At 31.4% G+C, this 12,856-nt stretch overlaps 1 pseudogene; it reads left to right on the top strand.

The window, feature by feature from the left end:
* Window positions 1–1,845: 1,845 nt before the first annotated feature.
* Window positions 1,846–3,418, top strand: LOC101263348 (F-box protein CPR1-like; annotated as a pseudogene).
* Window positions 3,419–12,856: the final 9,438 nt, after the last annotated feature.

Genomic DNA, 12,856 nt, shown 5'->3' with positions numbered 1-12,856 from the left:
AACAACGTCGTACAACTCAAGCAACTCAGATTAGTTGAAGAGTCTGAAACTCCACATAAGAACACATTAATTCCTTCAGCATATTGATCCTCTCTTGTACATAGTGAATATAACTGTAAACTTAGAATATATATTTTTTTGTAAGTCTTAACTCTCTCTTTCACTACAGTAATCTCAATATAGACACAAGACAATACTATTCATTTTCTTCACTCTATATTTTCTTGTACTTCTCTTATTTTCATCAACATAAGTAAGACCACACAATTTATAGGTGAGGAATTCTTCCTTGGAATGAATATGAAGATAGTGAATAGTAAATTGACAAAATGAATGGCCCAAAGGTTACATAAATTACAAGAATAATTAGGTTGATTAATGGTGAAATGAAGAGTTGGTGGTTACGTAAGTTACTAACAACTAATAACTATTGTCTTCCATAATTAATGAGAGTAAAGAGACAGTATATAATGTTCATCAATAGGCATAACATGATGCATAATGTGACATTACTATTAAAATGTCACATCAATAGTAGTCAATAAATGGCAACAACTCATATTTTGGAGGACATCTCAAGGGTATTTTTTTTGTTTGCATGTAACTTTTGTCACAAAAAATCAGTGGCGGATCTAGGAATTTAAATTTGTGGGTGCTCTAAAGTGAAAAAATATAAAAAATATGTGTTTACAGTGAGATTCGAATCTTGGTACGACAACACTAAAAAAGTCTTAAGTAGTCATCCAGGAGCCATTGGGCCAAATAAATCATTTATTCATTGGGTGCTCTATGTTAATTTTATACAAATACCTATCAATTTCTACATAGATATATATATTTCGTAACGAAGTTAATGGCTGCTCGAGCACCCGACGGACAACATGTGGGTCCGCCTCTGCAAAAAATAACAATTATTGATAAGTTTTGCATGTACGTAGCTAGATATGATATTTATTATAGTATAACCTCTATAAATGTTAAAAAAAGACTTATTTTCTAATTTCATAATGGCATGCTTACACATTATAGCTAGGTGAGGTTTAGGAGGAGGAGGATAAGCTAATGAACTAACAAACTAATTAACCCTTACGTATGGACCCCTCCCAATAACATTTTCCAAAGATCATGAATAGTATAAATTAGTTTGTGAATATAAAAGCAACCAAAATTTACATGAGTACAAGTTGATTCTACAAATTTGGATGCAAATATTAAATCCAAAAGAAACATAAAACCATAACCTATTAAAATTTTAAGAACAAATAAATGATGTATAGTCGTATATGGGGTAAACACAAATTTGACAATAGTTTTCTACGATTTGTCCCATTTGAAATATCTGTCCAATTTTTTTAACAAGATGAACAACAATCACATACATTTTTTCTTTCATTTCAGTTTATCTGTCGCATCTAATTACTAGGATAAAACTAGTAAAATTTCTATGTTAATTTGGATATAGAGCATGTCTTTAGTTTTCTTGAAATAAGATTTTCAGTTTTAGAAACTACATAAAATGTATTTAATGAGCATATTTGACAATTCAATTGTTTAAAACAATTTAACAACAATTATGATTAACGAAGGTGTCAATTTGGATCTCCACATAATATAAATAGTTACATAAATTTAAACAGATAGAGGCCAGAAGGAGTAATATGGTGTGCTTATTTTGAAAGAGTTGTATCTATATAATAGTAAATGGGACTTCCATATATAGTTATTATTATACCTCTAAATTTGTTTTAGTTTATTCTCCGTGGAACACTCTACATCATAAAAATTGGACGTTTGAAAACTTTGTTTGTTAAAGAGCTAAACATGTGATGAAAAATAGTCTTTCAAGACACTTATGTTGTTACTATACAATCAATCATGCAATTCAGTGGGTACTCATGAGAATAAAGGATCAATGGTGAATGGAATAATAAAGAAATTAGGGGAGGATTTGGTGAATAATGTACTAGTAAGGTTTCCAGTGAAATCTCTCATACGATTAAAATGCATCTCTAAAAGATGGTACGCTCTCATACAATCTACCACATTTATACATCTTCATCTCAACTACCAAACAACCATACAACATGAATTCATCCTCTTCAAGTATTCCAATAATGAACCAAATGAATTTATAAGTATTTTGTCTTTTCTTTCTGGTGATGATGATGATGGATTTAATCCTCTTTTTCCAGATATAAATGTCACATCTATGTCCTCAAATTTTAATGCTACTTTTTATCCACTTCTTGGTCCTTGTCATGGTTTGGTTGTATTAACAGATTTGACAACCATAATCATATTCAATCCAGCAACTAGAAATTTCATATTAATCCACCTAGCCCTTTTGGTTGTCCACAAGGTTTTCATCGTTCCGTTGAAGGGATTGGATTTGGCTTCGACTCCATTTCAAAATACTATAAGATTGTTAGGATTTGTGAGGTATTTTGAAATCCATGGGATGGTTATCCTGGTCCTAAAGAAACAAAAATAGATGTTTATGATTTTAGCATGGATTGTTGGAGAGAAGTGGAGCAAGTAAATTTGCCATTGATTTATTGGGTACCTTGTGCTGAGATGTTATACAATGAAGTGGTTCATTGGTTTGCAACTATAGATATGTCCATGATTATTCTTTGTTTTGACATGAGCACTGAGATTTTTCGTAATATAAATATTCCTGATGTTTGTAATAATCTAACCCATAAGCAATATTATTGTCTTGTAATATTAAGGGGGTGTCTCACATTCATTTCTTACCCTAACCCAATTTCTCCTACTGATCCAATAAATGATAAAGTGCATGTTTGGGTGATGGAGGAGTACGGTGTAAGCAGGTCATGGATATTGAAAAACACAATCAGAGTTGTTCCTGTTGAATCACCACTAGATATTTGGAAGAATAGTATATTGCTTTTTCAAAGCAAAAATGGACATCTTATTTCATATGATATTAATTCCAATGAAGAAAAGGAACATATTTTACATGGTTCTCCCGGAAGTTTGAGTGTTATAGTTTACGAGGAAGGCTTAACTTCAATTCCACCAGGTAGTCAGAACAGTTCTAAAGCACACAACTTTTAGAGACTGTGTAACTCTTTAATCAATTTTTGATGAATTAGCTAGTACCAACTTCAACAACCGTTTCTTCCGAGTAGTAGGTAGATTGTCTACTATATTTTTTTGGATTTGTTGAGAGTGATAAGGATAAGGCAGAATCAAATGTATGAACCAGGTGCTTCTTATGTGTTCCTAATCACTGATTGATTATTTTGTAACTACCTTTCTAATAATTAGTTGGTTAGTTACAATGTCGGTTAGGATAACTAATTGTGATTAGATATCGCAGCTACTACAAAGAGGAGATCCATAATGTAACTACTATGAATTTGAAATAACAAAAAAGTCAGTTACTCCTCCATCTCTATCTTCCATTCTTCCTCTCTCTAATCTTCATCTTTTTCTTTGTCATTTTTATGAAATTTCATGGTATCAGAGATTTATCAACTGGTATTCCTAGTTGAATAAATCAATCAATAATTCCGCTAAGAATGATCGATCGCAATTGTGCAAAGAAACACAATGACGAATGGTACAAATGCTAAAACAATTTTTGGTTCAAATGCAGAATCAAGTTCATGAACAGGAATTGGAAATCCAACTTCAACAATTGATTACTATCATCCCTTGTTTCTCCATTCATCTGATGTAAGTAGAAACCACATCATTTCTTTTCAATTAACTGGTGCTGAAAATTATTCTATGTGGTTTAGGTCAATGAAGGTAGCCCTGTTAGGAAGAAATAAAATGGGGTTAGTGGATGATCATGTCCAAATTATAAATTTCCAGGATTAGAAGGTATCTAGGAAAGGGTGAATGATGTTATATTATCTTGGATCATGAATTCTGTAGAGAAGGGCTTCTTAGAAGCATCATGTATCCAACGTGTGCTAAAAATATCTGGGAGGATATATATGAAAGGTTAACAATATAGATAGATCAAGAACATTTAATCTTCATCACAATAACTCAAGGAAATAGTTTTGTGTTTGTTAACTTCTCAAGATTGAACGGGGTGTGGGACGAATTTGAGGTAGTGGTGCCTACTACATCTTGTGAATGTTACAGATACAAAGAGTATGTAGTACATCTACAAAAACTCAAATTTTTCGGTTTCTTATAGGGTTGAATTACTCTTACTTACAAGCAAGGTCTTAGATCTTGTTGATGAGTACACTTCCATCAGTAAATCAAGCATATCCAATGATCATGTTTGATGAGAGTCGAAAATCAGTAGTGGCAACAACAAGAATATTAAGATCTAATCCCAGTTTAGGCCAACAGGCGTATGAGTTAGCGATGTACTAAAAAAATGGTGGTAGTTCAAGAAGAATGGGAATATGTATTGTGATTATTGCAAGCTTAAGAACTACAAGAGAGATAAGTGTTACAAGTTAGTAGGGTATCCTCAAGATTTTAGGTTTAAAAATAAAGAACCTAACGTTGCATGTAATGCAATGATGGAAACTACAAGGTCTCACGAACAGGTTCCTCACAAACATCTGACTACAACAGACAATTCTTCTCAGTTCACTACAAGTGACTATGGGCAGTCTTCAAATGAAGGGAACAGTCAGTTAGAACCTTGTCATCTATCAATAAATCGATATCAAAAATTGCTCCAATTTCTCAACAAAGCTCTAGAATAAGTTCATTCAAATAATGTAGTAGTGCATGGAACAGGTACAAGCACTTGTTTCAACTATACTACCAATATTAGTTCTACTTTTTGTTGAATTATCGATACATGTGCGACTAAACACATGGTTGGAGACCTGAGCTCTCTAAACAAGTCTACTATTTGCAAGTCTGATTAGCCAAAGAAAGTACAGTTTCCCAGTGGTGATGTTTCCTTATTTGAGTTTATTGACTCAAGTTTCCTACCTAACAATGATGTGATCATCGGAGTTTTTCAAGTACCACAGTTTCAATTTAACATGTTATTTAAAATATAAACTCACTAAGGAACTGCATTGTTCTGCTACTTTTTCCCTAAATTCTGTATATTCAGGATCTCTCACATGAGAAGGTGAATATGATTGATAAAGAAGATAATGGTCTATACATACTATTAAGCAATGCAAGTTCAAGAGATGTCAACATTACATCTAGTTGTTTTATTTCATTACTAAGAGTAGATTCTAAACTAGATATAGACTTATTACATAGAAGATGTGGGCATGTATCTGGTTTAGTGTTAAGGAAAATGTTGTCATCATATTTAAGTAGCATAACTGAGGCCGTTAATAAATACACTATTTGTCCTTGTGCTAAGAAAACAAGGATACCTTTTGGCTTAGCATCTCTGAAGGTTCTGCATGTTTTGATTTAGTTCACACGGATCTATCAAATCCTTATAAAACCTCTACCCACGATGGAAACAAATATTTTCTTATTGTGGTACATGTTTGAGCACATCGTGGGTAGATTTTTTTTAAGAATCTATCTGATATACATGGATTTTTCTCTGGAAACTAAAGTCTTATGTTCGTACTATTATTCAATAATTTATAGTACATGTTAAAACATAATTTGATAAAACTATTAAGTGCATAAGGACAGATAATGGTACAAAAAACTTGAATAATATGTGCTCAAACATATTTTTTACTTCTTTAGGCATTATACATCAAACTACATGTGCTTATACCCCTTAGCAAGATGGTATTACTGAAAGGAAACATAGACACATTCTTGAGCTTACAAGAGCTATTAGATTTCAAGGAAAATTCCTATTAAATTTTAGGGTTTATGTGTTCAAGTTGCATTATATTTATAAATAGAATTCCCACTCATGCTATTAATAACAAAACTCCTTTTCCAAAGCTATTTAGAAAACAACCTACAACGTCACATCTCAGAGTATTAGGATGTTCCTGTTTTGCTAAAAGTATACAAAAAACTGATAAATTGAAGAGTAGGTCTAGAATGGTTGTTCATTTAGGCTATGCAACTACTCAAAAAGGTTTTTGTTATATGATCTAACTTCTCATGTTTTCTTTATACATAGAGATATGATATTCAAGAAAGATATATTTCCTTTCAAAACACAATATCAACAGCATACACCTCTATTCAAATTCACTGGTTTAAATGATGGACAACCAATCTTTTGTCACTAGCTCACTACATCAATTGCCCATTGTTGATCAATTCTCAAATTCAAGGAACAATTTATCTGAGTAGGTGTATGCATAAACCAACAATACTTAGGTTCATGTACCTGGTCCATTGGCGATACAAGAAAAAATAATAAGATCTACAAGGGGTAAGAAACCACCATTGAAAGATTTTGTATCTCTCCATGCTAAACATAATCCATATTCTTTGGACAAATAGCTATCATATATGACCAGGTAAACCATTCCTGTCAAACATATTTGTCTAAGGTCCCTGCCAATACAGAACCTACAAGCTACAAAGAAGTTGTTTCTGATCCTAAGTGAGTGCAGAAAATGCAATCTGAGATTGATGTACTACAAAATAATATACATGGGAAGTACTTACTCTTCCTAAGGAAAGGTTCCTATAGGTTGCAAATGGATCTGTAAGATATAAGTGGACATCAGAAACAGACAGGTATAAGGCAAGGCTAATAATAAAAGGTTATAGCTAAATGAAAGGTATTAGCTATAAGTAGAAATTCAGTCTAGTGGTGATGATGAAGAGTGTGAGAACAAACTAAAGCTCAAAGGCAATAGCACATTCATCGGACGGATGTGTTCAATGCTTTCCTACAAAAGGACTTACCTTATGATATTTACATGGACCGTCCCCAGGGATTTAAGAGTCTGGTTCCTCTATGGGTTAGCTAAAGCAAGTACCCAGACAGTGGAATGTCAAACTATCTCAATCATTACTAAAAATCGTAGTTCAAACAAAATGAACATTATCACTCCTTGTTCCTACAAAAGAAAACAACAGACATGACACTTGTTCTCATTTATGTGTATGACATGTTGATCACTGGAAGTAGTCTACTCCTAATTGAAGAAGCAAAGAATCAGTTGAAGCAAGCTTTCAAAATGAAAGACTTGGGAGAGTTAAACTTCTTAGGGATTGAATTTTTCAGATCAAAGAAGGGTATTCTAATGCATCAAAGAAAGTATGCACTAGAATTAATTTCTGAAACTAGTCTAAGTGTAGCTAAACCAGCTGGAACGTAACTCCAATTGACACTGACTCAAAACTAACTACTAAGAAGTATGATGAGGTGACACAGGTGCCATAAGATGATCCACTAACTGATCAAAGATCTTATCAAAGGATAGTTGACAAACTACTCTATTTAACTATGACAAGGCCTGATGTTTCTTATAGAGTCCAAATATTGAGTCAATTTCTACGACAACAACCTAAGAAATCTCATATGACTACAACATTAAGAATTGTGAGATATGTGAAAAATCAACCAGGGCAAGGTCTATTACTTTCTAGTTATTCAGAAAATACTATCACTACATATTGTGATGTAGATTGGGCTTCCTGTCCTCTAACAAGAAATTCAATAACTAGTTACTTTGTCCAATATGGGGGTTCATTTGTTTCTTGGAAAATAAAGTAACAAACAATTGTTTCTCGACGTTTAATTGAAGTTGAATACACGAGCATCGCAACCACTGTAAAAAAATCATATGGTTGAAAGGTCTAAATAGAGTCCAACATTGAAGTCTGACTACCTATCTACATGCATATTAATAGCAAAGATGCTATACAACTTGCAGTCAATCCAGTCTATCATGAGATAACTAAACACATTGAGATTGACTGTCACTTTATTAAAGATAAAATTACATAAGGTTTAGTGTCTACAAAGTACATTCCTACAAAAGATCAACCGGTTGATTTGTTCACTAAGGAACTCACAAATTGCAACTTCAACATATCATCTCCAAGCTAGGAGTTCTTAAGAGATTCTCACTGCACATCTTGAGAGGGAGTGTTGAGAGTGATAAGGATAAGGCCGAATCAAATGTATGAGTCAGGTCCTCCTTATGTGTTCCTAATCACTGATTGATTATTGTGTAACTACCTTTCCAATAATCAAGATTCCATGAGCCATGATTAATGGCATTACAAACTGTTTTGTTGATATTATTTTGGGTCAGCACCCCATAAATAATTGGCTTAAGTTATTCACGACATTTTAAAGTTGTCTATATAATTCACTTAGGTTTAATTTATTTTCATTATGATTAAAACGTTTGAATCTAGATACACATCTAAATATTAATATGTGCATTAAGATCTAGATGTGTAAATCTGAATAAACATCTGAATATAAAGATATTATGTTTGAATATGAACATTGAATTGACCATTGTTTGCAATATCTGAATCTACATATGAAATTAAGCGCTATATCAATAAAATATTATAAAAACCTCTTTTTAGTAAAATAGTTTTTATTATGGAAAATAATATTTTGAACGTTTTTATTGTAACAAGGTAACATAATTTATTTTTTAAGAATTTAACATTAAGTTACATCATTAATATGACTATTCTTTGCACTCAAAATTTTTGAGAATCTAATATAATGCAATGTAAAATAGTTTATAATAGAGTAGTAATAATGTTTATGAAAATATTTTATTTTATTATGGACATTTGTTATTGTTATCGATCAAATAATTAATACTTTCTTATTTTTGGAACCGTACTAAATATTCTATTATGGGAGTGCTTATCAATTCAAATATATTTACTAATTTATGAAAGTAAAGATGTATATTAAGTTAATAGGAATAAAGGAAATTATAACAGTAAGCATGTAATTAACATTTATTAAATAAGAGATAACTTTTATGAGTTTTTGTGACGTGATTGAATTAAGATGAGAGTCTTATTTTTGAGTTTGAATTGTGTTAAAAGTGTTTTACAAATCTGATTTATTTAGATATATTCATAATCATTAAGAGACTTATAAGGAAATAAAACAAATAGATTTAATTAATTGAATCTGAATAGTTAAGATTCGGTCCTAAAAAACAAACACACTGAATGAGAAGATTCTAAATTATAAAATTTTAGACTTCCATTAAATGCAAACAAATGAGGTCTTTCACACTTTAACTAGGATTTGTACATGTTGTGTTGGGTTTAGGATCTCTTTTCCCTTTCTATCTGGATAAATAAAAGTCTTATTAGGACCAACCCACTTTAACCCATAAGTCCAACATTATGTGGTATACGTAGGGTTTATTTAGGTCTTATTTTCAAAAACACAAGAGAAAAATCAAAAGAAATCTGTTTTAGAGTTATAGAGAAAGAGAGAAAAATCTCGATTGAGAGAGAGAGAAAAATCCCATTTTTGATTCAATAATTTTTCTGCTCATGCATTCCGCTTCAAATAAAGTTTTCTACTTCGTTCACCGTTAGATCGTGTTGAAATTTGATCTCGGAGTTCTCAGTATTTAATCCTATAATTCAGCGGCTGAGATCGAATTTAGAGGTCTCTAAATTTTGATATTGGAGGGTGGAAAGTAGATCATTTTTGTGTTAAATCTCTCCTTTAATTCTCTAATTTTGGTGCAATTTTGTTTTATTGTTGCTCGGTTTATGGAACTTGTTGTGTGAAAAATTTTGGAGTACAATTTTATAACTCTTGGTATTTATAGTGGAATACGTTTTTGGTCATGCGATTTTTACTCTTTACATCGAAGGTTTTCCACTTAAATCTTTGTATCTTGTGTGATTGGTTTATTTTTGTCTTATTATTTTAGTTTGTTTGATATACTTGTTTCCCATTCTTCGTATTGCTTGATTTAGTTTGTCCTCTCCTGGTTCAAATTAGGAAAAAAAATTTAGACTTGGATATTATTCTGTTGTTATCCTGTCGGACATTATTATTAATGCCTTGCTTCTCCCGACATATTGAACATCTGGTTGTTCAAAACATGGACCTATTTAACATAATACGTTGATATAGAAAATAAGTGTATGTTACTGTTGTTGAGTGTGTGAATGGATATTAATATATTTTTTATTTTTCAAAAAATAAATTCATACCTATTTTCTTGACATTTGGCATGCATGACTAGATTACTAAAAAATAATTTGTATTACCTTAAAAGTATGAACTCCTAACTTGAATGTTAAATTACTATAATATCCCTAACTTAGGTTGTGACTTTTTTGATAAGTTGTGACTTCTTTCAAAAGATTGTCATTTTTTAATGAGTTGTGAATTTTCCAAAGGGTTGTGATTTTTCGATGTGTTCTGACTTTTTCAAAGAATTTTGAATTTTTTAGTAAGTTGTGACTTTTATGACGAGTTGTGAATTTTTCAATAAGTTGTGACTTTTTCAAAGTGTTGTGACTTCTTAGAAAAGATGACATTTTTAAAAAGACACAAAAACATATGTTCATACTACCCTTTGTTGACTATAAATAGAGAGGTTTCCTCTCAAGTTTCCACCAAACTTCTTTTAATCTTCTACTCTTCTTCTTGAATTTTAATTCTTTTTGTGTGATACATTGTCTTTCAATGAGTTCAAAGTTAAGCGGAATATGAGGTCACTATTCTAATGAAGCAAGTCGTTCTATCCTAAGAGGGTATATTCCATAACCTCGTACTTGAGAAAAATAATTGTGACGATATAATAATTATTTCTTCGCTGAATAGATATATTAGTATGTAATTTTTCAATACACAAAGCTAACATGATGTAGTCTATATTCATTTGTTTTTTTATAACAATTTCTCTTGTAATGTAGATGTATGCTTCTCAATATCTTTTATCAAATTTAGAGAATTATCACGATCAGTTTTTGTTGTTCAAGACAAAATAATGACTTTATTTATCAATGTTAGTTATGTGATTTAAAATTCTAAGAAGGTTTGCTTCAAAATAGTTATTACAATATGAACATTGTCTTTTGTTTTACTTGTAATATTGAAGTATTTTCTACGAAGAAAAGTTCATATGACTTGTCATAGCGTCATTTGAAGTTTGTATTGGTTTGATTTTATTATTTATTTTATAGTTGATTTTATGAGAACATATATATATATATATATATATATATATACATATATATATATATATACATATATACATATATATATATATATACATATATATATATATATAATAATAAGATCTTTTAACTTCAAAATATATTGTTTTATAATGTTCTGAGTTCTTTTTTTTTGTTCTCTTAACATGTTCATATGACATCTAAACAATTTAACATATAATACACATGCAAAGCACAACTGGTTGGAGGACAAGAAAAATATTAAAAAAATAAAGTCCATAGTAATATTAGCGATAAGACTAACCACATGATTGAACCTCATTAAATTGAAATAAATATATAAATTATTCCATTTAACTAATAAAATTTTGTATTGAACATCTTAATAGGTTTGCTTGAATAAGAGATATATACGATGAACCATATTGAACAATCACAAAAAAATCTACAATATAATTTTTTTCTAAGCTTATTATTCAAATCTTTACTTGAATAATAAAATATTTATTATAACATATATTATTGAAATTGGTAAAAAAGCACATATCAAAAACCTAGTTTAATTAAATATTAGTCTCTTAATTCATAAAAGAAAAATAACCTCACCCCAACCATGTGCCAGTCTTCTTCTTCTTCAACTCATCATTTTAAAGACCTCGCATTCTCTACCTTTTGTTTGGTTCTTTTTTTGTTCATTTTTTTCTAATAAACAAACTGAATATGCTTATTGAGTTTGCAAGAAGAACTATTTTATTCATTGGAGTCAAAAAAGTTTAACACATTTGAGTATCTCTATTTTTAATAACTCCGATCGAGTAATTATTACCATTTATTAAACTTATTAAAATGACATAAGAAATTTGATATACTTTCAATTTCTCATCGTCATTGATTTCGAAATAATGTGTCAACACTGATTATTTTCACAAAAATCTCAATAATCACCTGAGGAAAATAATATAACGGGTGACAAGGAAAGAAAAAGAAAGAGCACAAGGTTAGGCGGGTGGATTCAGGCTGAGAGGGCGGTGGTGATGGGAGAATATTTTCGTTTTAGTTATCACCGGATGAATCAATAGCGGTTGACCAGTGGCGGATCTAGGAATTTAAGGTTGTGGGTGCTCTAAAGTGAAAATATAAAAAATATGTGTTAACAGTGAGATTCGAACCTTCGTACAACAACAATAAAAAAGTCTTAAGTACCCATCCAAGAGCCATTGGGCCAACTAAATCATTTATTCATTGGGTGCTCTATGTTAATTTTATATAAATACTATCAATTTCTACATAGATATATAAATTTCGTAACGAAGTTAATGGGTGCTCGAGCACCCGGCGAACACCATGCGGATCCGCCTCTGCGGCTGACGGAGTGATGATATACCGTGGTTTCACGGTATAATTAATACTTTTTCCTTAAGTTTAGTGTGTCCGAAAGCCCTTTTTGTGCTAATTTTGATATAAGTTTTTCTTTGTTTTGCAGGAAATCTGTCTAAAGCTGAATGCGGAGATTTTGAGCGAAAAATGCAGAAGAGACCACCTATGGAGCTTATGACGGTCCGTCGTGCTTGTGACGATCCGTAGGTGGCAGCGTAGAGAAGCTGCTGAAGAAAGATGGGGAAGTCTGACCAAGTGTGGGATTACGAAGCTTGTGACGGTCCGTCATGGATATGATGGTTCGTCCTGCAGGTTCGTCGCGAAGATCAGAGAAGTGATCCCAGTACCCAAATTCCAAAAGTTGAAGTATTTTGTAACGAAGACCCTCGACGGACCGTCGTTCCTGTGACAGTCCGTCACACTTGCCGTCGAGGGGAAT

This window comes from Solanum lycopersicum, chromosome 1 (genome assembly GCF_036512215.1).
Source record: "Solanum lycopersicum chromosome 1, SLM_r2.1".
Lineage (NCBI taxonomy): Eukaryota > Viridiplantae > Streptophyta > Magnoliopsida > Solanales > Solanaceae > Solanum > Solanum lycopersicum.
The sequence above is the reverse complement of the archived record's forward strand: the minus strand, read 5'-3'. Positions and strand labels throughout refer to the sequence as shown.